General features: G+C 44.1%; 1 protein-coding gene across 2 annotated transcripts in view; it reads right to left on the bottom strand.

The window, feature by feature from the left end:
• The window catches only part of LOC139756278 (uncharacterized), a 164,778-nt gene that overhangs the window by 39,151 nt on the left and 99,466 nt on the right, over positions 1 to 26,161 (bottom strand). Inside the window, exon 1 of one of the 2 annotated variants that reach the window (XM_071675511.1) lies at positions 25,493 to 25,757. The exons of the other annotated variant lie outside the window; for it this stretch is intronic. The gene's annotated coding sequence lies outside the window, so the exon portion shown is untranslated. Of the gene's footprint in view, positions 1 to 25,492; positions 25,758 to 26,161 lie in introns of those variants that run through there. 2 annotated transcript variants of the gene reach the window in all.

Here is a 26,161-nt window from a genome sequence, read left to right on the forward strand (position 1 = left end):
CCTGCACTCTCGCGCAGCCTTAACTCCCAGTCTGCTCAAATGAGCAAAAGTGTCTTGAGTTACTTTAAGGATTTCTTAATCATACACTTTACACGTTAGGCTCAGACTGTCTTAGTGAAGGTAAGTCACTTACTCCAGATGAAGAGACAATAAAGCCCCCCGCCCCCCACCCCACTCCTGCCCACATCCCACGTTCACAGATACAAGAAACTCCTATGTACGCTATCAGCCCTCATTCTCCTGGCTTCCTCGTCTGAAATAACCCTATCCTTCTACTAAAATCCATCAAGTGCATCTATCCACGTCTTTCCGCGGTCTATCATCATCTACCACAGACTATCCACTATGCCTGTTCACGCCCATACCATGTCAGGAGTTTATAATCTATATGCCATCCTAATAACCTCTTCACATTTACCCTTATTTCTTCCATCTTCATTTCTTGTTCCATCTAGCCTTCCAATTCTATCTATATCACATGAGATGTCCATAAACAAGTGAGTGAATACTTATCGCATTGTATTTACAATAACACAAAACATGCCAAAAAAAATCGGTAAGTTTACAGGGGGTTTACGAGATGTTTTGATCAGGCGAGAGAGAAAGGGAAAGCGAGATTTCTAGTAAAACACCACGGAAATGAATGTCTTCCTTAACCCACTATATAATACGCTAGAGAAAGTGAAAGCTGAAATCTGCAGCAAATGTTCATGAAACTTCCTCCGCCTCAGAGCGGTTTGTTAAGCTGGACTGCGAAATGTTTGTGTCATGCTCTTACACAGTTCTGACACACCTGTAACGGATGCTTTCCCGCTAAGCCTGCAATTAGGAAGGAAGTGCGAGGTAAAAGCAGCAGCATCGCCTGAGAGAACACCATAATTAGAACTCTTACGATATTTGCTTGTCTGTGAATCCTTCTTCCGTGTCGATGAGACCTCATGCGATCTTAAGAATGAAGCAAGTCTGTACAGGATTGAAAAAGAAAAAAATGCTTTCAATCACAAAAGGTTTTTGAAATATGACGGAGAAAGGAGTAGTTTATGAACAGATAGGGTAAAGATCTTTGAATAATCTTATGGGAGTGTAGAGGGCAGTTTGCTTTAAGGTTCTTAAGGCTAAGGCTATGTTACTGTAAATAATCAAGGGCGTTTAACAGAAAATAACGAGAAATAACGTCACATTTTCGAAGTATTCTTACAGGCTCATCAGTTAGCAACCACTGGGTCGAGCAGAACCACTTCGAACTAGTTCAGTGATCCGAGTCGAGGACTGACTTCAAGAATACAAGGGTTCAGAAGAGTTCCACAACCGAAACATGTTATGATGGGACCTTGCAAGATTATGAACCAATTCACTCTAACTTCTCTTGGGCATCATAAGGCCAAACCTCGACTCAGCTTTCAAAAGACTATATCACAGAAATAGTAAACAAACATTGTAATAGCACTAACGTGGACTGCTTCAGATGAACGAAAGATTCTGGGAACAAAACAATGGTTCAAGAATGCTACCGGGGTAGAAGACGACTACTCCGGGTATATTACAAGTGATGAAACTTCATAACGAACACATCGGTAGAACGTGCTCACAAAATGTGCCACAGAAAAATCTGGACCGTAAGTCTGGGTCTGAAACGCCTTATACTGGCACACACCGATTCTTCTCCGGGTAAGGAGCAGATCTTAGCTTCAGTGCAGGCGAGGAAATCTGACAATTAAGTGATGCCTTCCGGACTCAGTTAAGCGCTAAAGGTTTTCACCAGGTTAATTCCCGCCGTCAGAAGCAGGATAATGCCAGTAAGAGTGGCGGTGTTATCATAACTCGACGATTTTCTGGCATTAGCTAAATCAAATAAAGAATATCAACCGAGAGTCGCTTAGATACTGACTTCAGGCAACTGGTTTCATCTTACATGCTGGAAAATCTCTGATTGTTCCAGGTCGGAAACTCACTTGCTTTAGGATTCAGTGGTGCTCTCCAATGCTTCGCTTTACCTTCCAGTAATGCAAGATTTTTGCTTATTCAGAAGCGAATGTTGCCATGCTAGACTGTGTGGAGACTGTGTCTTACTACCAGTTACAAAACTTGCACATCCTAAACAGTTTACGAAGCTCGGGAATGGTGGTTCAGCAAGGCAGGTACGCTGAAAGCTGTGGCTTAGGAGCCTCCTACATCTCCTGGGCGTGAAACAATGTCCCTCTCTAGGTACAAGCAAGACGTACGAACCAGATGACAACCAAACACCCTTGCGTTTTGAACCATTCATCTTGGAAACCTGCACTGGTACATCCAGTCCTAGAGTAGAGTGAGGGTTCTATCTCTTCCTGCTATCGTCCTGTTGTTCTGACTTCCACTATTTACAGTCTCGTAAAATATTCTCTAAACTCCTGTTTCCTTAACACCCTCTACTGTCATGGTCCCTCTACAGGGGCCATGAGAGGTGTGTGTGTGTGTGTGTGTGTGTGTGTGTGTGTGTGTATCTGTCTGTCTGTCTGTGGAAGGAATCTAGGTCACGAAGCATGTTTTGTAACCATCACTCAACACTTAAAACCTATATATCGATGCTTTGCTCTCCTTCATTCTCAGTATCACAACGTACGGTCAAGGACAAGTGGACCTGCCAGACCGGCTACGTAGGATGCTTTTATATAGCGATCGATTATCTACTACACGCATTGGGCACAAGGGTTACCTGTCTAAGACGACCACCATCTCCACAACGCACGTGTCTACACAGCCCCCATGAGTCTAAAATGTCCAGCTGCCGGCATCCTCCAGCTGTACACAGCTGCTTTATCAATCAGGCACTGTTTACTGTAGGCGGCCGTCTTAACTGAACGACTGTTCATAAAGGCCACGGTGTCAACACCCGATATTCAGACCCTTAAGGTCCTAGGCCAGGGAAAAGAAGGGCGCAGTATGGTGGTTATTTGTCGCGGTTGTGGTCTGGTGTGGCTCTACAGGTGTGTGTGTGTGTGTGTGTGAGAGAGAGAGAGAGAGAGAGAGAGAGAGAGAGATGCGAAGAAGAGTAAAAGACAAAGACAGAGAAGAAAACGAGTGAGTGAGTGACACTCAGATACATGGTCACATGGCTTATCGCTCTCCCAGGCACACAGGCCGTCCACCCGCCTCTCACTCGTACATCCTTCCCTCTCGATCACCACCCTCCCCCCCCCCCTCCCCTCCTGCCCTCTTCATGGCCTATTATCTCCCTCCTTTCCCTCCTCCCTGCCTGGATGAGAAAAGCTCTCCGACGCAGACTCACAGGCGGGGGCTACCCAGACGTCCCTTTACCTGGGGTTGATCAACCTGACGTCCCTCTGCCTGGCGAAAGGCGCCCCGCCCGCAGGGAGGAGCTGCCAAGCAGAGTCTTCCGAAGAGCACAGAGGGCTCTACACTCTGCCCTGCCCCGCCCTACCCCCGCCCCAGTGGGTCAATCCTTCAACCAGCCACCCCGCGCCCGCACTGTGTCCTCCAACCATCCTTTCTCACACCCGCAGCGGCTTCTCCACCGCCGCCTTCACTCTCTGCTGGGTCCTCCACTGCCCCCTCGACACCCCCATGGGTCTCCTGAGCCTCCACCGTCCCTTCTACGCCCCCAGAGAGTACTCCACCGGCCCCTCGACACCCCCAGAGAGTGCCCCACCGCCCCCTCGACACCCCCAGAGAGTGCTCCACCGCCCACTCGACGTCCCCAAACGATCCATGGGTCCTCCACTGGCCTCGACCTACGCCCCACCCCCCATCATCCCCTCCACACACGACGACCTTTTAGCTTTTTCTCTCACCTCCTCCTGCCCTCCACCCACCCACCCACCCCTCCAAAAACGACCCCCCCAGCCCCCCCACACACACACCCGGCACTTCGCCCCTTCCTCCTCCGGCGCGTTCCTAGCGTGCCTCCCTGACCTCTAAAAGAACGACGACGACTATGCTCAGTGTATCTCTCTCTCTCTCTCTCTCTCTCTCTCTCTCTCTCTCCCTGGTGGCGTGGTGCCGCCGACCAGGAAGGTACATTACCGGTACTACCCGCCTGGATTTCACGAGGCTTAGTGACGGCTACGTAGTGAGGCAGCAGCACTCAAGTGCCTGTCAAGTTTCACTCCTTAGAACCAGGTTTCTTTCTTTTCTGTGTGCTTCATCTACACGTGGGTTATTGACATTCACAGCAACTATCTCCATTTCACACATAAAACTAAACTTAACGCACGCGATTCCTTCTTTGAAGCTCAACTTTTTTCTACTGTGAGCGCTACGCGCGAGCCCTGCCTTGTAACATAAGCTCGTCGTATGTACTCGTCAATACACACACACACACACACACACACACATAGATACTCTCTCTCTCTCTCTCTCTCTCTCTCTCTCTCTCTCTCTCTCTCTCTCTCTCTCTCTCTCTCTCTCAAATATGACATCCCCCCTTCTCGCCCCATAACACTAGGACCCCCGCCCCCATCCACCACCCCAGCACCACCGGAAACAGTGAGAGCGTGCAGCAGCGACGTGTTCAGCCCCGGCCAGGCAAAAACACACGGGCGCCGCCGGAAGCGATCCTCCAGTGATTAGGGGAAGGGGGAGGGGGAGGAAGGGGGAGAAGGGGAGGAAGGGGGAGAAGGGGAGGGATACAGGGAAGGGAAAGAAGGGGGGGCACACAAAGGGGAAGAATAGCGACACCGAGTGAGGAATGAAGGACAACTCCAGAATATATCGCACCGTTAGTGTGTGTGTATATGTGTGTGTGTGTGTGTGTGTGTGTGTGTGTGTGTGTGTACAAGTGCTTAAGGGCAAGAGCTGGTGCTTCGGATACCTCCATAAGTGGGAAGAAGAACGTAATCATCAATACAGACATTACGACTAATTTACGCGTCTTAAAGAGTTTCTCGCAACATTATCGAGAATACGAGAAATTATAAGACAAACATGACCTCTCCCCTCTCTCTCTCTCTCTCTCTCTCTCTCTCTCTCTCTCATTCATGACTTAGCGGATGCGTCTCTAAGACACCAACGCATCTAGGTGTGTGTCAGTGGGGGCGGGTGAAGACTGCCTCACACAGGTTCTTTCGTCTACTTGTTATGGTAAACACAGCTGGAGCACGTGCCCCGCACACACACACACTGTTCCACAGACAGTAACGAGAGGCTCACTGTTCACAACAGGAGCCATTGGTCTTCAGTATAATTACAAGATTTACATGATAAGAGGAATGGAAGCATTATTCTTCAGCCTGATTAAAATTCTTACACTGACTTGACCAAGGCAAGAGAGGCACCATAGTTCAAGTCTAATGAAAATACTTACAGACGGAGAACTCAAGTAGAATAATTCTTTCACCTTATTACTAAGACTTGCATGATGAGGACACGGCTAGTATCATTCTTCACTTGTAGTTACAAGAGGCGTCATTTGTAGAGCCAGATAATCATCCTCTAAGTCTAATTGAAAGTCTCGAATTATAAGTACAACAATGGCATTCTTCATTTACATTCATTAAAAACTCTCATGAGAACCAACGCCAGAATCATTCTTCACTCTAAATCCAAATCTATCTCACTCTATGCCACACCCAGTCTGACTCTAACTCACTCTAACTCTACCTCACCCAACTTGAACACTCAAACTGGCTCACTCTTACTCTAATTCACCATATCTCTGACTCACTCTAACTAACTCACTCTTTACCTACGTCACTCTGACTCTAACTCAGTTTACCTTCGGCTCACTCACACTCTAACTCACTCTCATGCTAAGTGAAGGGTCCGGATGAGGAGGATGCGCCCTAGTAACCTACCACAGGTGCCACCTGCAACTTCATCAAGAACAGAAGCTGAGAAGACTTTGATGTTAACCTTCACCAGACGTGTTTATGTGTGACAATACATCACCAGATTACTTAGTGACGCTACAGTGGTATGATGATGATAATATAATAATAATATCATCATTATCATTAAATGAATAATTGATTACTCATCACTATTATCTCTTCGGTAACAGTAATAACATCGACGGAAGTAAAACGATAATTATTCATAGTAATCAGAAATATGATGATTAACGTCATCAATAATAATAACAATAACAATATATTCGCTCGTCACTCTAACCTTCCAGTGTCCCGCGCGGGTGTACACACCATGAGACTCACAACAAGGAAGCATTATAGAAATAATTAAGCATTATTAATCATCTGATGAGGCTAAATCACTATAATCACATGATTCGTAGAGGAAGCTTATATTGAATTCAATTAAGAAGTGATGGATCTTAATATAAGACCAATATGGGAAATTAATCATGGTCTTCCTCTTATGGAAGACCCAGAAACAAGACTCACTGGGGTTCGTGATGACAGATGACCCAGCCCTGACCCCGGTGGCCATAACAACTAAAGAAACCCACCAGTCACGAAGGGCAATGACATTGAAGGTTTGGAGTACGTTCAGAGCGAGGGCCAGCCAGTCAGACAGCTAGCCTAACAGTCAGTCAACTAGTCACTCAGTCAAGTCCGTCAGTCTTTGGTCTCACTACCTCAGCCACCAGCAGTAAGTTGTGTCAAACATGCACCTCCTCACTGTAATGCTTCTCGATGTTTATCGATGTTCTTTTTGTTTTCCTGATAAAATAATCTCGTTTTTAATTTGACAAAACGTGTTATCTCTTGCAAACTTATTGCAGTGTCAAATTATAGAGTTCTTGGACGTTATCATGATGATCAATATCAAGTCTATTCACCCTTGCGGAGGTCATATATATATATATATATATATATATATATATATATATATATATATATATATATATATATATATATACATATACCTTAACTTCGTTAAAAATCTTAAGAAAACATCATACGTATTGCTTACCCAATCCGGAATATTTCCATTTTCTAATTCGGAAGATGATCACGTCGAGAGGGGCGACTAATTAATTCTATCACCGTTTGTGATAATGGCTATGACATTCGCAGAGCCGCGTTGCCTATTCCTGCTTAATCTATGAACTCATAAAACCGAAAATAGTCTAATTTTGCATTAAAGCAATACAGTACAAAAATACGGTCCTACTGTTGTGTTGCAACTATTATTTTCTCTTATAAACAGATGTGAATACATATCTGTAATTTGTAATACTTCAAAAGACTTTAAAGTAACTACTCATCACTTATGGAGAAAATCATTGGAATAAGAAACGACATAACTTTGTATATACTTTAGTTAAGTCATTCAATAGTTTCCATTTCAGATAAAAATAAATCGTTCCTTTAAAACTGTGAAAAAATATTATCAATAAAATTACTGAAAATGATTACATATGATGAGCGTGTAGTCTTTAAAATTGCCCAAAAATAGTTTACAACCTTCAAAATTGCCCAAAAATAATTCAAGATCTTTCAAATTGCCAAAAAATAAAATCTAAATTCTTTAGAACTAGATAAAAGACAATCCAAAATTAAAAAAAAAATACCCCCAAATAATTCTGAGGTTTAGAAAAAGGCCCAAAATACCCGTCTGAAGGATACAACACACAGCTGTAACGAGAATTGATTTCAATTCTGCGATAGTGAAGAAGACGATGGATGGTATCACCACACTAATGCTTCGTCTCTATAATCTTACACAAATTAAAACGATTATCATATTGAATAGAAAAAAAAATATAATCCTAATTTTTTACTGCGAAAAATAAAAATTGTGGATAGAATTTTAAAGTCCCCAAAGAGTTGAGTGTTTCATGGTTCACTACCAGGTTGTGGCAGTGTCGGGTTCCCGGGGACCCCGTGACTCGTGTCAGATGAGGTTCCGGGGACCCCGTGACCCTCGTGAGGGGTGACCCCGGGCAGGCCCCACTGTTCTCCCCAGGACGAAGAGAGAGAGAGAGAGAGTGTCATGTATCAGTCCCCGCCACTTCACCGTATCGAAAGCCCAAACCTCAGGCTGGATTGTGTTTCTCAAAGTATATTTTGGCTTAGATTTAAATATGTAATTAATCTTCAAATTTGATATTAAGTAAAAGATTTTGATAAAGAAAATACGGAAGCGACTGACGGGCATGACGAGGTTAAGGTATGTCATACACCATTCTGGCCCAAAGACTCGGGTGGCTGACATGCAAGAAGAAGAAGAAGAAGAAGAAGGAGAGAAAAGAGGACGAAAAGATGAATACAGAGAAGAACAGTGAAGTGATGGTATGTATAATTACCAGACACTGATCATCGTCCGGGTTTTCTAATCTTACATTTGACGACGATGCCATGATCAAAATATTTTTCTAATGACGTCTCTCTCTCTCTCTCTCTCTCTCTCTCTCTCTCTCTCTCTCTCTCTCTCTCTCTCTCTATCTATCTATCTATCTATCTATCTAAAACTCCAGACCCTCCAGTCTTAAACGGAACACATGTAGTACACAGCGTCTCTGGGTGTGCTTGTTTGTCTCTGTGAGGCGATCCAACAGCGGGAGCATCTGGTTGGGGAGGTATCGGCCAGTTGGTCGGGCCTGTGGTCGGGTCTGAGAGTCGGGTTTCGTCGGGGACAAGCCGAGATGCCTGATTCTCTTCCCCCAGTGCACACAGTGACGAGGATGTCTCTCTTTCTCTTACGTACCCCATTAAGTCATACAGTCGTATTTTCATAACTTATACGACTACAAGTAGAGGAAAGATACAGGAAGGTATACCATAGATATGGGTAGCTATACTGAAGTATACCCAGTGATATACTCTACATACAAGTGAGTTCAGATACCCCACTTCGCTGCTCTCAATCCTGGGAAAAATCATTAGAGGCCGGACCGAAGGCCATGGTCTTCAAGAACGCAGGTCACGAACACCACGAGAAGCGCCTCTTAGATTTGCATACCATTGACAAACTCCTCACCACTCGCTCACAGAGAAGGATCAACCAAACAGAATTTCTTTAACTATTATCATTATCATTATTATCATCATTATTATTACTATTACTATTATTATCATCATCATTACCATCTTTACTATTAGTATTGTTATTATTATCATCCCTATTTAGCCCTAGAATCCTTTTTCCGAAAAAATTCTGAGATTATAAGTACGATCTTCTAAGCCTTGCATCTTCCTGACTCATAGGATCAAATCTTAAATCTTGACCATTTCTAATTTTGCTCAGTCGAACTTTTGACTTAAGGTTCTCGTTTGATTTTATAGACTTCATCAAATGATATCTTACTGACTTCGCATCTTAGATAAACCTCCACTTCATATTCAATTACATTTCTTTCGATATTTTATCATTAGTTCCCTTTCCTGCTTTTTCATACTATTTACGCAAATCAAAAACTTTCAACTGTTTTTATTGACATATTTTTTAAATTTATGAAATTAATTATTGCCTTTTCAGGACTTTTAATGTTTCATTCTACCTGGCGCTCATTATTATTTCCTTTTGATATCAGTAATCTCTCATATTATACTTTCATTATGTTTCTCATTAAGAGAATTTCAACTTTAATGCCACAAATCCTAGATATATTACGTCCATTATTCTAATTTATTTGATAATTTCCTCCTTTATCGTTTCCATTATTTAGCTAATTATTTCTCTTCACAAGAACTGTTTACCTGGATATTTCAGTTTCATTATGGAACGCATTCACAATGGATATGACGTCATTCGTTACTGTAAAGCTATCAGACGGAGCATTAGTGGCGCTACTTCATACAACCATAGCCATAGAGACACTTGTAAATGATGGTCAATGATGAATAAGAAGCTTGACAGGTGGGTGTACTACCTCTCTAAATCAAAGAATTTGTAAATATGTACGATACATGCACGATGTCTATGGGGACAATGTATATGTATACATGCTCGGTGTATATATCAGTGGAATGAATATATATATATATATATATATATATATATATATATATATATATATATATATATATATATATATATATATATACATATATATATATTCCATGTCAAAGTTTATACTGACACATTGGAAACACTACTAGTATAGAGTGACACTATGAGAGAGAGAGAGAGAGAGAGAGAGAGAGAGAGAGAGAGAGAGAGAGAGAGAGAGAGAGAGAGAGAGAGAGAGAGCAGTACATCTGCTGCCACTTCCAACACAAGTACCACTACACAAGAGGAACAACGGGACAGACGACATACTTTCCAGTCTATGGGCTCACATCCGCCAGGGGCCATTGCCCCTCTGGTTCGGGAGGGGGGGGGGGTTATGGGGGGAGAGAGGGATAAGGCACTACTTTAGGGTAAGCTTAGCCTTAAACTCCATCATCTGGAAGGAGGCAGTGGAAGGTGGCTGGCTGGACTACTGGAAGCCGTCTTGCTGCAACGACAGATTGTGACCGTAAATTCCAGCACTGAAGAAAAGAAAACGAAATAGAAAATGGTTTGAGGGAGGGAGAGAGAGCGAGAATGGATGCCACAGAACGGAACTAGTCATAAATTTGGGGTCCATTAACTCGAGACAGATGATTCTGAAGAAATTAACTTATACAGCCAGGAAGAAGCGTCATGTGATATTAACTGTATCACATCCGTCGGGGGAAAAAAAAGCGGGTCTATGCCTCGTCGTCTAAGAATGATAAAAACTCCAGATTTCTACACATTGTATATATATATATATATATATATATATATATATATATATATATATATATATATATATATATATATATATATATATCCTTTCTTACCACAGGGAAATGAAACACGATAAGTTCCCAAGCGCACTTTCGTGTAATAATCACATCCTCAGGGGAGATACAAGAAAGAAATATAACAGTCACTTGATACGCCGCCAAGGTAACTGTACAGTTGCTTATTCAAGACGGACTTGTATATCAGGTCTACATTTTGAAAGACATGCTAGTGTCTGGTAACGGCTGGTAACGGCTGGTAACGGTAGTATCGTTACTCGACCGTAATGGCGTGGTCGAAGCGTAGTTCTGGCGCAGTTACAACATGACTGGTTGGTACGGTTCAAGTGTGGAGTCCGACGTGGTTGCTGACGTGGTTGACGGGTAGCTGTTACTGTGGTTAACAGCTAGTTTGTCCTCTGGCCGTGACTGCCGCCGCCTCTGCTGCCAGAGGCTTCGATCCTGGATATGATACCTTCCCTGGAGGACATGTCATCATCAGCTAGATCAATCCTGCTCACTGTCCGAGCTCCCACCAGTACGGTGCGTCCTCACTCACTCACTCCGAGGATGATCAGGTTATGTGTACATGTTCTCGACAATGACTGTCGTCCAGGCAGTATTTACTGCAGCTGATGGGAGGTAGGCGAGGCGCGTTGTGCTGTGTTCTTGTTCCTCGGTAGGTCAGTGTCTGGCGACCTTGGTACCCTGTGGCCAGTGACTATTATAGCTGTGATAATAATAATAATAATAATAATAGTAGTAATAATAATAATAATAATAATAATAATAATGAATTAAAAAGCCTTTTTTGTGGGGTTGTGCGAGGGGGAGGGTGTATTACAGTTACGAAATGTCCGTCCTGTTGAGCCATTTCAAAGCGTGGGAGTTACACATGATCCAGTGCAATGCTCAGTCCCCCGTGGGCAGACGGTAGTCCCAGACTCGACCTTTGCATTTCAACAGCAACTGAGACAAAAGTCATGTGTGTACACAGGTCAGGTTAAAGGTGGCACACACCAGCAGCCACGCCTAGAGATTTTCCCAAGCTGAATTAGCCGGACCGTCTCGGACGTGGTCAAAAAAAAAAAAAAAACACGACATTCTCCTACGTCAGCAATCAGTTGTGAGTCAATCCATGGAAATACTCTGCCATGCGATGAATTCTGAGGCTTGTCCCTATCCCAACACCTTGGTCCGGGATCAACCAAGCTAAGAGGTTTTTCCTTCGCTATCAAAATAGTCGAGGCCCCGGAACACAAGCAACATTACCAGCAAGAAGACATTTCTCTTCTATGAGACCTTTAAAAAAGCTGTGTCTGTGCGTAGACCATAAATTTAGTCTCTGTATATATGTAGGACTATCACGAACTTCCTACCGCTAGTAACAGCATGGTCGAAAGAGTACAGAGGTCTAGTGTGTGTGTGTGTGTGTGTGTGTGTGTGTGTGTGAGTTGTGGCAGGTAAAGAAACACAAGAGCAGCGCCCTCAGACGCCTGGCTGCCCTTGGCTTGCTTCATCATGTAACAACTGTGGAACCGGCGGGACAAGGCTTTACCCAAGCATGTGGGGCCGCACGCGAACTTCGAACCCTCGTACTCGGGTCATAGAGGCGAATCTCACGACATTCCAACCCATGCCGCTCCACCACTGTCTGAAGAGATTTAGAGGAAGGTTCTCCTGATCTCCTTCATGACTGATGCATGTGACTTTACCGTACGTGGGTTCTGTGTATCATTAATACACATCAACGAGGTCATCGCGACCTCGTCTTTCGCAACTGATATAGTTCGATCAACTTCGTGAGGTAAGTTAGCCATTATCTCTGTGATTACCATGTTTGCACGATCAGACATCCGTTTAAAGAATCAGTCAGAGCCTTGTAGCTTACAGTACAACACAGATAAAGTTATATTACGTCTTTTTGTCATCATGAGCTTTCAGCAACTGTGGAATACAACATCTACATCAACAGTAACCTGTCTTATCTAAAATCGACTTTGCAACAATATGAACTCCATCGACTGTCAACAACGTTTTCTCCCTGAAATGTGAACTAAATCATCTCCATCATACAAGGACTATATCACCTCCAGTAACCATAAACTAAATCATCTACAACAGTAGACTTAATCACCTCCATCAACCAAGGACTACATCGTTGCCTCCAACCGTGATCATTATCATCACCATCAACCGTGAGACTGAATCACCTCCATCATCAGAGGACTACATCATCTCCCTCAACCGTGGACTGTATCGCCTCCCTCCTCCGCATCATCAACTGTGGCTCTTGTCTGGCACCGTGTCAAGTGTTGGGGAGGAGGAGGAGGAGGAGGAGGAGTCTTGGAGTCAAGAGGAGGTCCCTGCAATAGGATATCCCCCCAAACACTTGACCAAGACCGCTCGACGGATTAGCTTCAGATGCAGACTGCAGTGGTACATGTCATTTCCCCATGAGAGAAATCATCCTCGACTTGCTATATTTGTAAGAGCTACTTTCGTGTCTTTTGATTCTACAAGCAAGGCTACAGCGTAAGACGGTATGCTTTCACGACACGGTTAAGTCGTGGCTTTGTTGGATTAGATGTCTCTCTTAATACTCTGCCTTATATCGAGGAATCTTAACTGGAATATGTCATTGTCTTTGTCTGGCACTGCGGTGGGATACGAGTAAGCATATGTACGACTATGTGTGCTTTACCACACGGACTTACTTGGGTTACCGGAATGCATTTGTCTTTCTCTTTCGTTATATCTTGTTTGTCTCGAACACTGACTAGCGTAACATTTCTAGTCCTGTACAGCTAATTACATATTCACAGGACACTGTGCGCACATCTCAATCCTTTCTCTGTGTCTACATCCCTATACTGACACTTTTCTCAACAGACACTCCTAAATACACGTCTCATCAGATACATCTTGACATTGCTTTTTAAATTTACTCTATTAACAAAATATTCACATTATCCACACATTTTCATTTAAGATAAATATCTATTACGTATTAACATCGTTCGGCGTCCTGAAAAAGGAAAAGCAAACAGGTGAATTTGCATCCCACTACTTAACAGACATGCTGAGGCGCTGAAACAGAACGCGGGTCGCTCTTTCACCTATGACTGATTCGATGAGCCGGAAGCCAAGGGCATTAAGAAACTTCAGAGCATTCTTTCCTCCAAGGTCCCACCGTCTCCGATCCAACAGGAAAAAAAAATACTAACGCGGATCCACGACCCGATACTTTGTACTCTTGCTGTTGTCTGTAGCCTGCAGCGCCACACCGGTTTTCTAAACAACCTCTCCATAACAAGTATCACCCAAGGTGGAAGCACAAGTGTAGCCCCGTACCAACTGCCTACCCCTCTTCCAGGCGTATGACGTTACACCGTGTGGCCGCTTGCAGCTTTCATCAGGTCCTCGTTTCCACTGAACAGTTACCAGAGTCAAGAACTTCTTGAAATGATGTCGTCGGTCCCACAGTGCCTGGCGTGCCATCCACAGGAACGTTATAACACAAAGCATGGCGACCATACTCTTCAGCTACTTCTCTAATGCAGATATATTGGTAGCGAGATCAAACAGGGCTAACAAGATGAATAGCTGTAACGGTACACATACGAAAAGAACAAGGATCAAGAGGAGTTCCAGGGGAAACTCTTCAGAAAGCAAGTAGGAATTCCCTGAGTGGGGAGGTCATACTGCTTGTAGTGGGTCTTCCTCATGCGCACGGCTGTTTGGTTCAGAATGGCTGAGGCCGTCTTTTGCATAGGCTTCTCCCAGCTGCTCAGTCTATATGTCCATGGAGAAGTGGTCTGCTTGAGTTACCCGAGAAGTTACCAGAAGCCCTAGCCACAGCGATAAAATTGGGGTCATATTCACCTGCAGGGTTCTTCTGGCGTTACCCGAGACACCAGATCGCTGGAAGTGAAAACCGTAGACCAGAAATCTGGAATGGTTCTCTGGGAGGCAGTGCTGATCCCAGCAGCTTAACTGGAATGATTGACTGCTTCCAACGGGAGCCATCTTAAGGGAGGCTTGAGGTCTTTCTCAAATTTATTATTTCACGTTTTGTCATATCCCGAGTCTGGCTCCTTGAGAGATAGTGAAGCTCAAGAAAAATTAAACTCGGTGAGGCTAAACGCTTGGGATGGAAGAAGAAAAGAGCGTCATGGAAGATTGTGACGCTGATTCCGTCTTCCCTCCTTTCAAAAGTTTCCAATTTTTCGTCGAAAACATTATCAGTGGTCCTGGAATCAACAATGCACCGAGCTTACTGCTGTAATCCGAGGAAATGGTTGAAGCTCCAGGTAATATTATGGACAGGCTGTCGGCAATCTCTAGGGTGGAGATGATGACTTCGAATTTGGTATGGTTAAGGGAGAGACCCCACGATTGCCCAAGCTCTTTCACAACAGCAACATCAGCAGAGGCGACTCTGTAGTGGCTGTCAAGGTGTCATCATGCAAGAACCAAGTCCTCACTCCCCTAGACAGGCTGTCTATCATAACTCTGGAGGCTATGCAGAGCAGAAGAGGGGATAGAGGGTTAACGCAATGTACCCATCAGATGAATCGATCTCACCCTCACCAAAAGAGCAGCTTCGATGACGCCCTCTACCACATGTGGACGAAAGTAAGGAAGGTAATCACCTTCTCTCATGAGAGTGTCTCTCTTCTCACAAGGTTAAAGGGTTCTTCCAGTCTGACCCTGAGTTCATTAAGGTCGAGGTTACGAACGTAGGCTCGCCAACCATTGGGTCTGCTGCTTCATCACAGGCCAGTGCGATGCCCAAGCCACGTTACGCCGGGTTCAGTAAAGTGGCTACCTCACCAGTGACGGCCAACCTGGCTGGCAGACAGACTAGCACGTTACTGACAGCAGTGGATCTGAAGTCATCCTCCTCCTCCATTAACAGACATATGTATACATAATGACAGACATAGACACATACATACACACCCTATTAACGCATATGCATTCATGCATCTATTCACACACACACACACACACACACACACACACACACACACACACACACACACACACACACACACAACTTCCCCACAATTTGCATAATCTGTAAGTTTTTGCCAGCTGTCACTCTGACACAGTCAGGCACCAGCAAGAAGTCGCCTCCTCGACTCCATTACTGTCACTCCCCCGCCCAGACCCTGGCGCCACGGACACCACCACAGACCACGTCCGTGGGAGCCACGGACGGTCACGGACAACAGCGCGGACGATACTTGGGGGACTACGTACAGTCAAGAACGAGGCCACAAGTCTTGCTTATTCAGTTAAGGACTGTCACGGACACAACACGAGCCATGTTTGAACCAAGGACTGTGCTGAAGAGTCAAAATTTTCTTTTTAATCTTAAATATAAAAATACGTCATGTCCTTATTACTGAAAAATTTATAACGACGGTAAAGAAATATTAAAATGCACCCCAGTAAGACTCTTGGGATTAGTTTTCAACATCAGTGGGTCCCAGTGTTTCATTATTTCTACAGTTGATTTCTGATCTACCAAGCTGTTACTACCTGTCGATGAATATGAGAGAAAAAAGTAGACAAACTCAAAAGAAGAGGAAGAAGGAGGATATGATGAAGAGGAGGAGGAGGAAGAAGATCTACTTTACTCTCGACAGGGAGGTAAGGACAAGTGTTGCCAACACAACGAAAACTGCCTTCAGTAAGAGAGAGGCAGGCCAGCCAGCCTCGGCTCGTCCCACCCAGCTCCTGCTTCAACCCAGCCTTCGCACGTCATAAGTCTTCATGATCCTTACTCACTACAGCAGCGGCAGCAACCCCAGGGGGTAGACCCACTGGGTAGGTTGGTATGGCTGGGTTGGTGGTGGGTTAGCCAATTCTTTTGTCTGCTCCTCTGAAGCGCCATCTCACGTTTCTCTTCTTTCTTTTTGTCTCTCCTCCTTTTGTTTCTCTTTTTTCTGTCTCTTGTAACGCCCTTTCTTCCTCTATTTCGAAGTGGTGTTGTTCAGTTTAGTCTCCTGTATTAAGATTCTCTCTCTCTCTCTCTCTCTCTCTCTCTCTCTCTCTCTCTCTCTCTCTCTCTCTCTCTCTCTCTCTCTCTCCATACGGACACACACACACAACCTTCTCTCCAACTTAAGGCGATTCCAAAAACACCCTAAGCCAAATCCAGCTGACAAAGACGGCCCTAACTAACCACACCACCACCACCACCACCACCACCCTCTCAAACCATCGAGGGAGAGAGAAAGAGCGAAAGAAAGAGAGCTCCGACCTACCTACGAGTGCCTTAAACGAGACTGGAGACAGAGAGAGAGAGAGAGAGAGAGAGAGAGAGAGAGAGAGAGAGAGAGAGAGAGAGAGAGAGAGAGAGAGGCATTGTTAAAGCCACATTATATTCACTGACCCTGCAGCCGCTACTTCGTCTAGCCCTACAATAATGCAACTTTTAAATTGAGTGAAAAAACTAAAACTCTACCTTCTTTATATAACCATATTTTTTTTTCCTGACAAGCGTTTTTACATCAGCAAGGAGACGTAACATTTGGCACCACATTCAGAACAGCAATTTGTTTCCTAGTTACGTAAAAGTAAAAATACAAATTAACACCTTTAAGCCAGCCAAATTAATTTAGGTACCGTGTACACGAAGAAAACGAGACGTGAAAAAAAAATCCCTTTTTAAAATCTTTCCCCAAACGGCTTAGCGAATATAACCTTCAGATTATTTACTTACGTTCTAAATGCCATATAAGCTTATTCATGTTCGGTCTTCATGCCTTGAGGCATCTCCTAAGATGCCTGAATGTCTCACAAGAAGCTTGCCTCGTCCTTAAGCCCCAGAGGACCGTTTTGACCGTAAAATGGAAACGTCACTCATAGATCTTCGGGGAAAGTTAGTGTTATAACTCGGGACAACGTAAGGACGAGACTCACATTGAAGATCTTTTCTAAATCCCTCGTTACGTCACTGGTACTTACCATGACAGATGCCATATGACCCACAGTAAATAAAAATACCAGCTTATCACCCAAAATAGATGAGACGATGTGAAGAAAACCATCCCCTTGATGATGATAGGGTATACCACAGGAGGAGGGTATTATTAACCCATACCGTCGGGTATGAAGGTTGCAACCCCGGCTGGAAGACGGAGGCTATGGTAATGATGACGGTCGTCCAGGTGACGACGTGGATGCCAGGACGAGAGAGAAAGAGGGAAGAGGTTTGGGGTACCGGGGCTTTATTCTGTCTGGGTACAAGAGGCGTGACGTGGATGGAAAGACTCATGAGCGTTGTGAAATATAAAGGGCGACGTGCACGTAAGGCTGTTTGTGGGGCTTGGCTATGGATGACAGTGTACAGTTGTGGCATGTGTACAAAAGGCTCCATTGTTTGTGTAGCTGACGTCCTCTGGCTAAACCGAGAAGGACAATTAGCTGTGTATCAATATCATTACTATCATTATTATCATTTCTATTACCGTTATCATTATTATTATTACTATTATCATTATCATCATTACTATCATTATTAATATTATCATTATCATTATTATAATTATCATAATTATCATTATCATTATTATTATTGCTTATGTTTTGATACAGGTTAGTTGGTTGTCATTAACTTATCTGAAGTCTGTTATCGGAGGAACTATTATGGTTCGGACTATGGACATCAAGAGCGTAATAATGTAAAACGTGTCAACACTGTGGTCGAACGCTTCATTCCAAACTTACGCTAAACAGAAAATCGTATTTGACTTCAACAACCATAAAGAGAGTGCATGAATGAGCAACAACCATAAGGAGAGTCCATGGAGAGTGTAAGCATATACGAAGAGTGTAAAGAGAGAGAGAATGAAGAGAGCAAGTATGTAGGGAGTATATAAGAAGTGCGCAAGTACAGTGCAAGTAGGGTGCAAAGAGAGTGGCTGAGTAGTTTAAATGGCATGTACGAGAAGAAGACGTCCTGGCGTCGCTAGGAAAGCCAGGAAAAGGTCCTGCCCAGCCACCCGCATGAGGCCAAGGATCTGACTCACATACACACACATACCTGGGCCATGACGAAGGTGATGGATATAACGGCTTGACAGATCAAACAAGATTATCAGCGAGAGAATTATGTATACAACCTCACCACCAGAACAACTGCAGACGTTTTTAGGTAGTATGAAGAATAATTACCGACAGCATGGCTGTGGTAAGAAAGACCTGGATGAAGTTTTGAAGTTGGCAAGCAAGACTAGAGCAGCTAATGAAAGTTACGCTGGCGCCAAGACCAGAGAAGTTAATGACAAATAATCAAACAAGAGGACCAGGACAGGGAATGAAACTTTACCTTACACACAGACCATGAAAAATAATGAAAACTAAGCTGGAACCAAGCCCGCGACATTACTTAAACTGACAAGAAATATCAAGGTGACACCAGGACAATCAGTGGAAGTTAGGCTGACACCAGAACCATCTGTGAAAGCTAAGCTAACACCAAGACAACCAATGGAATCTAAGATGATACACAAATTGTGAATTACGGTGAAGCAAGCGACAGGACAGTGAGTGAGATTTGCATCAGGACACGATACGAAAGTGGAGCAGCCTCAAAACTAGCGCCTGTGCTTGCTCGTCTGTAGCCACTGTGTTTGCTCGTGTGCTGCGCCTGTGCTTGCTCGTCTGTAGCAACTGTGTTTGCTCGTGTGCTGCGCCTGTGCTTGCTCGTCTGTAGCAACTGTGTTTGGTCGTGTGCTGCGCCTGTGCTTGCTCGTCCGTTGCGTCTATACTTGCTCGTCTGTTCCGTTTCTGTTTGAAAGGCAAAAGTTCTCCTTCTCGAAAACATCCAGTTCCAAATTTTCTGAATCTCTCCTCAACTCTCATTTCCTCAAGACATCTCGAGTCTCACAGTCATCCCGACGATCATCAGTATGGCTCTCGCGATGCCATCCAGTGCTGGCATCACTTCCTGTCTTACAAATGTAAGGCAGGTCAAACCTCACCACTCACCGCCACACGGGGTAACGAACAGACTAACAACATACACAGACACGCAGAGGGAGACACACACGAACATGAAGCGAAAGACACACAGACGTAACGGTGAAGACAAAATGTACCTCCAACACTTTCATAATTTAGGTTCATAAAAATTAAAGGAAAATCTCGAGTCACAAAAATACAATCAGAGAGAGAATACTGCTTACGTCACACACACACACACACACACACACACACACACACACACACACTCTAACCTCATTATTTTCGAAGACCGAAAAAATACAAATGAGGGAAATTTAAAGCCGTATCTCCCGTAACGTTTGTTTTCATACACAGCAAATAAAAAAATGAACCTTACTGAATTAGAAACCTTTAATTAATATCCAAAACACCCCTGATTAATTTAAAGAGCATTATATTTTCTGTTCATTACAGTTAAAAAAATAAATCATTTTTTCAAGATTAAAACAACAGAATTAAACATCCAATTAATCGGATTAAAAGCGATGGTATCAATCAAAATGATAAAAGTTGCTTTTGAAGTTTTTAACATTAGAGAGATACACGACTGCCAAGCTACCCATTCTGCCCTTAAATCCTATTTACAGTTATAATAATCATAAAGTACAGGTTATAACACAGGAGATCAAGAAGAAGGGAGAAAGGCGGCGTAGTGAGATGGGACGTGCCATTAATGAGGTAATATTTCACCACAGTAACCCATTAAGTGTAATTATGGGGTACTAGTTTATAGCGTGAAGAAAAGGCGTTGCTACAAGAAAGGTGAGAGAGAGAGAGAGAGAGAGAGAGAGAGAGAGAGAGAGAGAGAGAGAGAGAGAGAGAGAGAGAGAGAGAGAATGAAAAGAAAAGAGAAAATGTGAAGATGAGCCAAGCAAGCAAGAAAGCAAGCAAGGGGGTCCAGCTACCCAGGGGTAAGTCTTAATAATAATAGACTCGCAGGAGGGACGAGAGAGAGAGAGAGAGAGAGAGAGAGAGAGAGAGAGAGAGAGAGAGAGAGAGAGAGAGAGAGAGAGAGAGAGAGTTAGAAGAGGGGGCCAGAATGAAGTAAACACTGCGAGGAGAGCCCTCTAGCTGTCCTTTACATTACGTAATTAACACATTCACGAGTCCATTCTAATTCTTCCCTCCTAAAAGGCCCCTTCCTCCTCCTCCTCCTTCCTCTCTCACCCTCTCTCCCTCGGGGAGAGGCAGTCGGACGCTCCCTCCCGTCCCCTGATATATAATCCTCACAGGATAAGGGTCGTCCCCACGGGGGTTGGTTGGTGGGCCTCCCCCTGATAAAATCCCTTTGTATATAGGACGTCGAACAGAAAAATTGCTAACATAACACTAAACTTTACAACGCGATTCTGAATTTTTAATTACAAATCGGAAGTAATCTCGGTTCTTTATTGGTGCAGTTACCATAATTCATAAAGCGGCTTCAGGCGAAAGAATACAAAGATACAATGGTGAATGTAAAACAGGGTTACGTAACGTTCTCTATGTACGAAAGTCATATTTATAATATATATATATATATATATATATATATATATATATATATATATATATATATATATATATATATATATCCACAGGAAACAGAAGACAGAGACGCCAAGCTTTCGTCTATTTCTGAAGATATCTTGGGGGCAACTACCTGAGGTTCATCAAGGTTGTGTTAGTTGTACTGATGATGTCTTGAGAAACAGACGAAAAGATTGGCGTCTCTGTCATTCTATTTCCTGTGGGTTCATTTGGATTTAATCTCCACGATACAATAGTGGTTAATGCCGTTTCCGATCAGACCCTTTCCACAATGACGCACAGTAGCTGTTCGTCACACCTGCCCAGCGGAGGAAGCCGGTGTTACCTGCGTACAGATACATAACGACCCCACAACGAGATCGGGAAAACGGAAGGATGAAGTCTTGGATGACGGTCACCCAGCGACGCCTGGGAGTCGTGAGCAGAAAATAATTCCTGTTTGTTTTCTTGTCTTTTAAGACATTTCCGTCATGTCATATGACAGGGTGCTCAAAGCACAATGGCACTCTCATCCATAAAGGCGGGTATTCCCTCACAAACCTTTGATATCTTCGCCTAAACAACGGACTCACCTTGAGTGACAATTACGAGACTATTGCTGAGAGAAATGACATAATCATTTTCTTCTACCGGTTCGTATCCCGTCAATCAGTCGGGTCGTAAGTCTCTCGAGAAAGTCAATTATAACCTTAAGTGTAATTTTCCTGGCCAGAGATGAAGCTGGTGATGGAAACTTGCACAACTGGAAGACAGATATACTGGAATGACTAAGCTGGTTTTCCTTCAGTTTCTTCGTCTATGATGTCAACTGAAAGCTTGCAGTGTGTGACAACCATGCGGGCCACCCGTTACCTCACTCAGTGTGTCTGGCTAAGCTGTAATGGATGGCTGTGACCTTGTCAACTCAGTAAAAATAGTTGTGTGTGTGTGTATATATATATATATATATATATATATATATATATATATATATATATATATATATATATATATATATATGTATGTATATAACAACTCTTGAATGTGTTATGAACCACCAGGAGCGTTGTAACAACACAACACCTCAACATGCACAGAGCGAGCCCGCCATGTCGTGGAGGGTGCGTAGGCCTACCCGCCCCAGCCAGACACACACACTAATTGAGCACAACGGAGTCGGCTCAGGTTTTCCTCAGACGGAGATCTGAAGGATGGACGGCCTTCCGAGGGCATTTCAAGGTAGACGTCAAACATGTATAATGTTCGGAAACCACACCCCACTAAACACAGCCAAGGCCCACAGAGTATTCCATCATCTACTTTGACTGCTTCACGTGCTCGATTCGGTCACTAACATCACAAAGCACCCCCCCCTCCTCCTCCCTTCCCCCAATGTACCACATCGATCCAAGTCATTCATTCCATTTCATACTCGCCTCCCATCCTCCTAGACACTCAGGCCCCGATACCCCAATGCCTCCTTTCACTGCATCTTCCATATCCCTATTCTCCTTCTACCTCTGTCTCCCCCCCAACTCTGAGGCGTACACACCCTGCTTGTGACTCGTTCTTCGCTCATTCTCTCCACAAGTCCGAACCATTTCAGTACACTCTAGTCTGTTCCTCAGACAATCGACCCGCCTCACACCAGGCAGTATCCTGAAGCAGTTCATTTCCAACATGTCGTCTTCTTTCTTGCTTTGGCGTCACAAGACTAAGATTCACTCTCAAGACTACAATGCTATCAACCACACCCATCCTCGTGCTGAGAGACAGTGACCACCCCTTCCCCACACTCCTTAAAGCACCCATGAACGTAGACCCATCCCACCCGATAGCGTACTTCAGCAGCCATGATTCCCACCGCTGACACGCATCTTGGGAACTTGACTTCCACGAGAAGAGAGACGAAGCATCGCAAGTGGATCTAAGACGACTCTAATCCTACTCAGGGGGAAATACCGGGGAAGCAGAGGGGAAATCCAGGCGCCTGTGAGGGAAGTTTCCCCTCCCGAGCGAGAGATTGTCTCCTTATGCCTGCTTCGTTTGTTGGTCACGCGACCTAACACAACCATGTCGGCGTCCTTTGCTATTCAGATTTTCTGAGGGGAAGGTTATTGCAATGCTAAGTTCCCCACTTGTAAGAATTCTGAAATCCATCCCACCGTAGGTGTGTATGTGTCATTCTTTCCCCCTTAATTTACGTCTTATGTCAGAGTGTCATGCCAGGGAGCGACCGAGGCAGAGGGGGGGCGGGGTAGATGGCACGTCTCTCGGGGCCTAATAAGTATTGCTGTACATGTGTAGTTCAGTATACACAGGTATACATGAAGGTTTATCATACATCTGCACACATGAGTATATATCGTACATATGTGAATCGATATGCAAATGTATATACGAAGGTATACACACATGATTCTGAATACCTATGTATACATGAAAATATCCAAACGTGATCAGTATACATATCTATATATGAAGGTATACATACATGATGCATTATACATATTCATACATGATGGTATACGTAAGTTATTGACTAAAAGTATATATACATGAGAGTATACACAATCATTTGCACATATCTACGAAGGTAAGAGAGTGTTCGTGACTAGTATTTACGTATTTACATGGGTTAATAAGGCCAACTTACCTTTTTAATAAGGTAATAAGCCAACATCATATGTCCTTATGAAAGAACTTGACAAGCCTAATCCTTGTGAGCTTAACTAGTTACATTCATCATCTCAGTAAAAATATGGGAGAGCAACATGTAACTGTGTGTGTGTGTGTGTGTGTGTGTGTGTGTGTGTGTGTGTGTGTGTGTGTGTGCGCGCGCGCGCGCGCGCAGAACGAAGTTACGATGCTTAGGCACGATGGCTTGCCTTTTAACCTGATACTTCCATCGTTGTCGTACCGGCGTGTTCAAGGGTCGTACTGTCGTGTTCGAGGGTCGTACCGTCGTGCTCAGGGGTCGCACCGTAATAGTCAAGGGTCGTAAGGTCATCCTCAGAAAGCCCGACCATAATACCAAAGGCTGACGTAAGCAGTAACCATCCTCCTCCTCTACACAACTATCCAACTACACTTTGCATGCGAATCTCTCTCTCTCTCTCTCTCTCTCTCTCTCTCTCTCTCTCTCTCTCTCTCTCTCTCTCTCTCTCTCACACACACACACACACATGATAGTGGGGAAAAAGGAGGGAGGGCTGGACGGGAGTTAGGGGGAGGAGGAGAGGAGGGTAATTAGCAGGCCCCAAGCAATGCAGTCTGGGATATGTTGAAGTTAGACAGGTACCTCTCTCTCTCTCTCTCTCTCTCTCTCACACACACACACACACACACACACACACACACGGTGGTGATGGGCTAACAACTTGTATACAACCACCACTTTAAGTGCACTTACACTGTTGCGGTGTTGGTACCGGGCTAACCTGCTGGATAATGACGGTGGGGTATGCGTTCTCCAGCTGGCTTGCCTACTGCTTGGTAGGATGTATATCTCTGTGAGACACCGTCAGCCAGACAGAGCCAGCTGCGAGACGCATCCCACAGTAAAGACATCTGGGAGACATCGCTCCACACCCGCCCTCCCAACACACACCCCCAGGCAATGAGGTATCCCGAGCAGTCAACTGCTACTCCCTGTCCCACTCACCAACCAGATCTCCAGCGAGATTTCGCCTGGTTTGTGTAGCTATGTAACTCGATGTTAGAAACCTCTTATACTGAAGCGTCAGTCTGTGATTCTTGGCTATGAAAAACCAGGGACAACATACATCTACGTACCTATGAGACATCGAATGCAAGACATATCCAACCAAAAAAATTGAGTCACAAGCATAACATATTCAACTCAACTGACGAAGATTTTGAACACATGGCGAGAAACCTGTCAAATATGTAAATATTTACTCTTGCACAACATGATTGTAACACAATATGTGCGTTCATGTATCATTGTACAGAGGTAATGATATCTACTGCTTATGAACTATTCGCACACATCTACACACCTGTGCAAAACAGGAGAAAAATGGTACATTCAGACAACAGATTACGCTAAAGTACTATTCCTGTGTTTTTGATACAGTTACATATGTCCCAGACGATGGAAACATGTTATGACATGAAATTAGGCAATGTACTTTATGACAAACTAACGTTAAACACTGAAAAACAGAGTGCACATCTTTTTTTTTTCCTTGTCACAGCAAATATAACGCATTAATTCCGTTGTACCTACGTCACCAGCGTGCAATCTCCGTCAGCTACGACAACTGCCAAGAAAATAGAAATCGACTAACCTGGGCTTTAGGATTAATTACATTCCTTGGTCACACTTATCGAATTAACAACACAGACACAAATGTATAAATGTACATTCCCACGATACTCCTTTGTCCCGTACAACTTCGCGACTCTGGCAGCACTGTCGACTCACGGCAGAGGGTTGGTTCCTCAGTCACAAACTCGCCCAAAGTGTCGTACGCCATGGAGGTATCAGAGAGTTTTATCTCAGACGTCCCTCTCAGTTTCTTTCTTCACATGATTTCTCCTGTTCTTTCAAGATCTCAGTACTGCATAGCAAGATCTCAGTACAGCATAGCAAGAGACACTTCATACGTTGATGATGAACTGGAATCAACGTTATGTGGACGAGGAAAGTGAGGACCTTGGCAGATCGAAACGGCTCTTTCGCACACAGTTCGTGAGGAACGATGCCACTTCATACGGAAACAGTTTCCCGTTCCCAATCACATAGGTGATTGCACTAAGGCTCAGGGACGTTATGACCTAACCTAATGAGAAAAGACGAATAGCAATACACGATATAACGCCAGTGGTATTTACTGTACCCAAGATTACTGTTTAGTTCGCCAAAATAAAGAACATCAGTAAAATTCCACAACGCCATCAGGCCTCCAGAGAACCACATCAAGCGGGAGGGCGAGAGGAAATAACCAGTGTTACCA

The sequence above is a fragment of the Panulirus ornatus genome, chromosome 21, assembly GCF_036320965.1.
Source record: "Panulirus ornatus isolate Po-2019 chromosome 21, ASM3632096v1, whole genome shotgun sequence".
Classification (NCBI taxonomy): domain Eukaryota; kingdom Metazoa; phylum Arthropoda; class Malacostraca; order Decapoda; family Palinuridae; genus Panulirus; species Panulirus ornatus.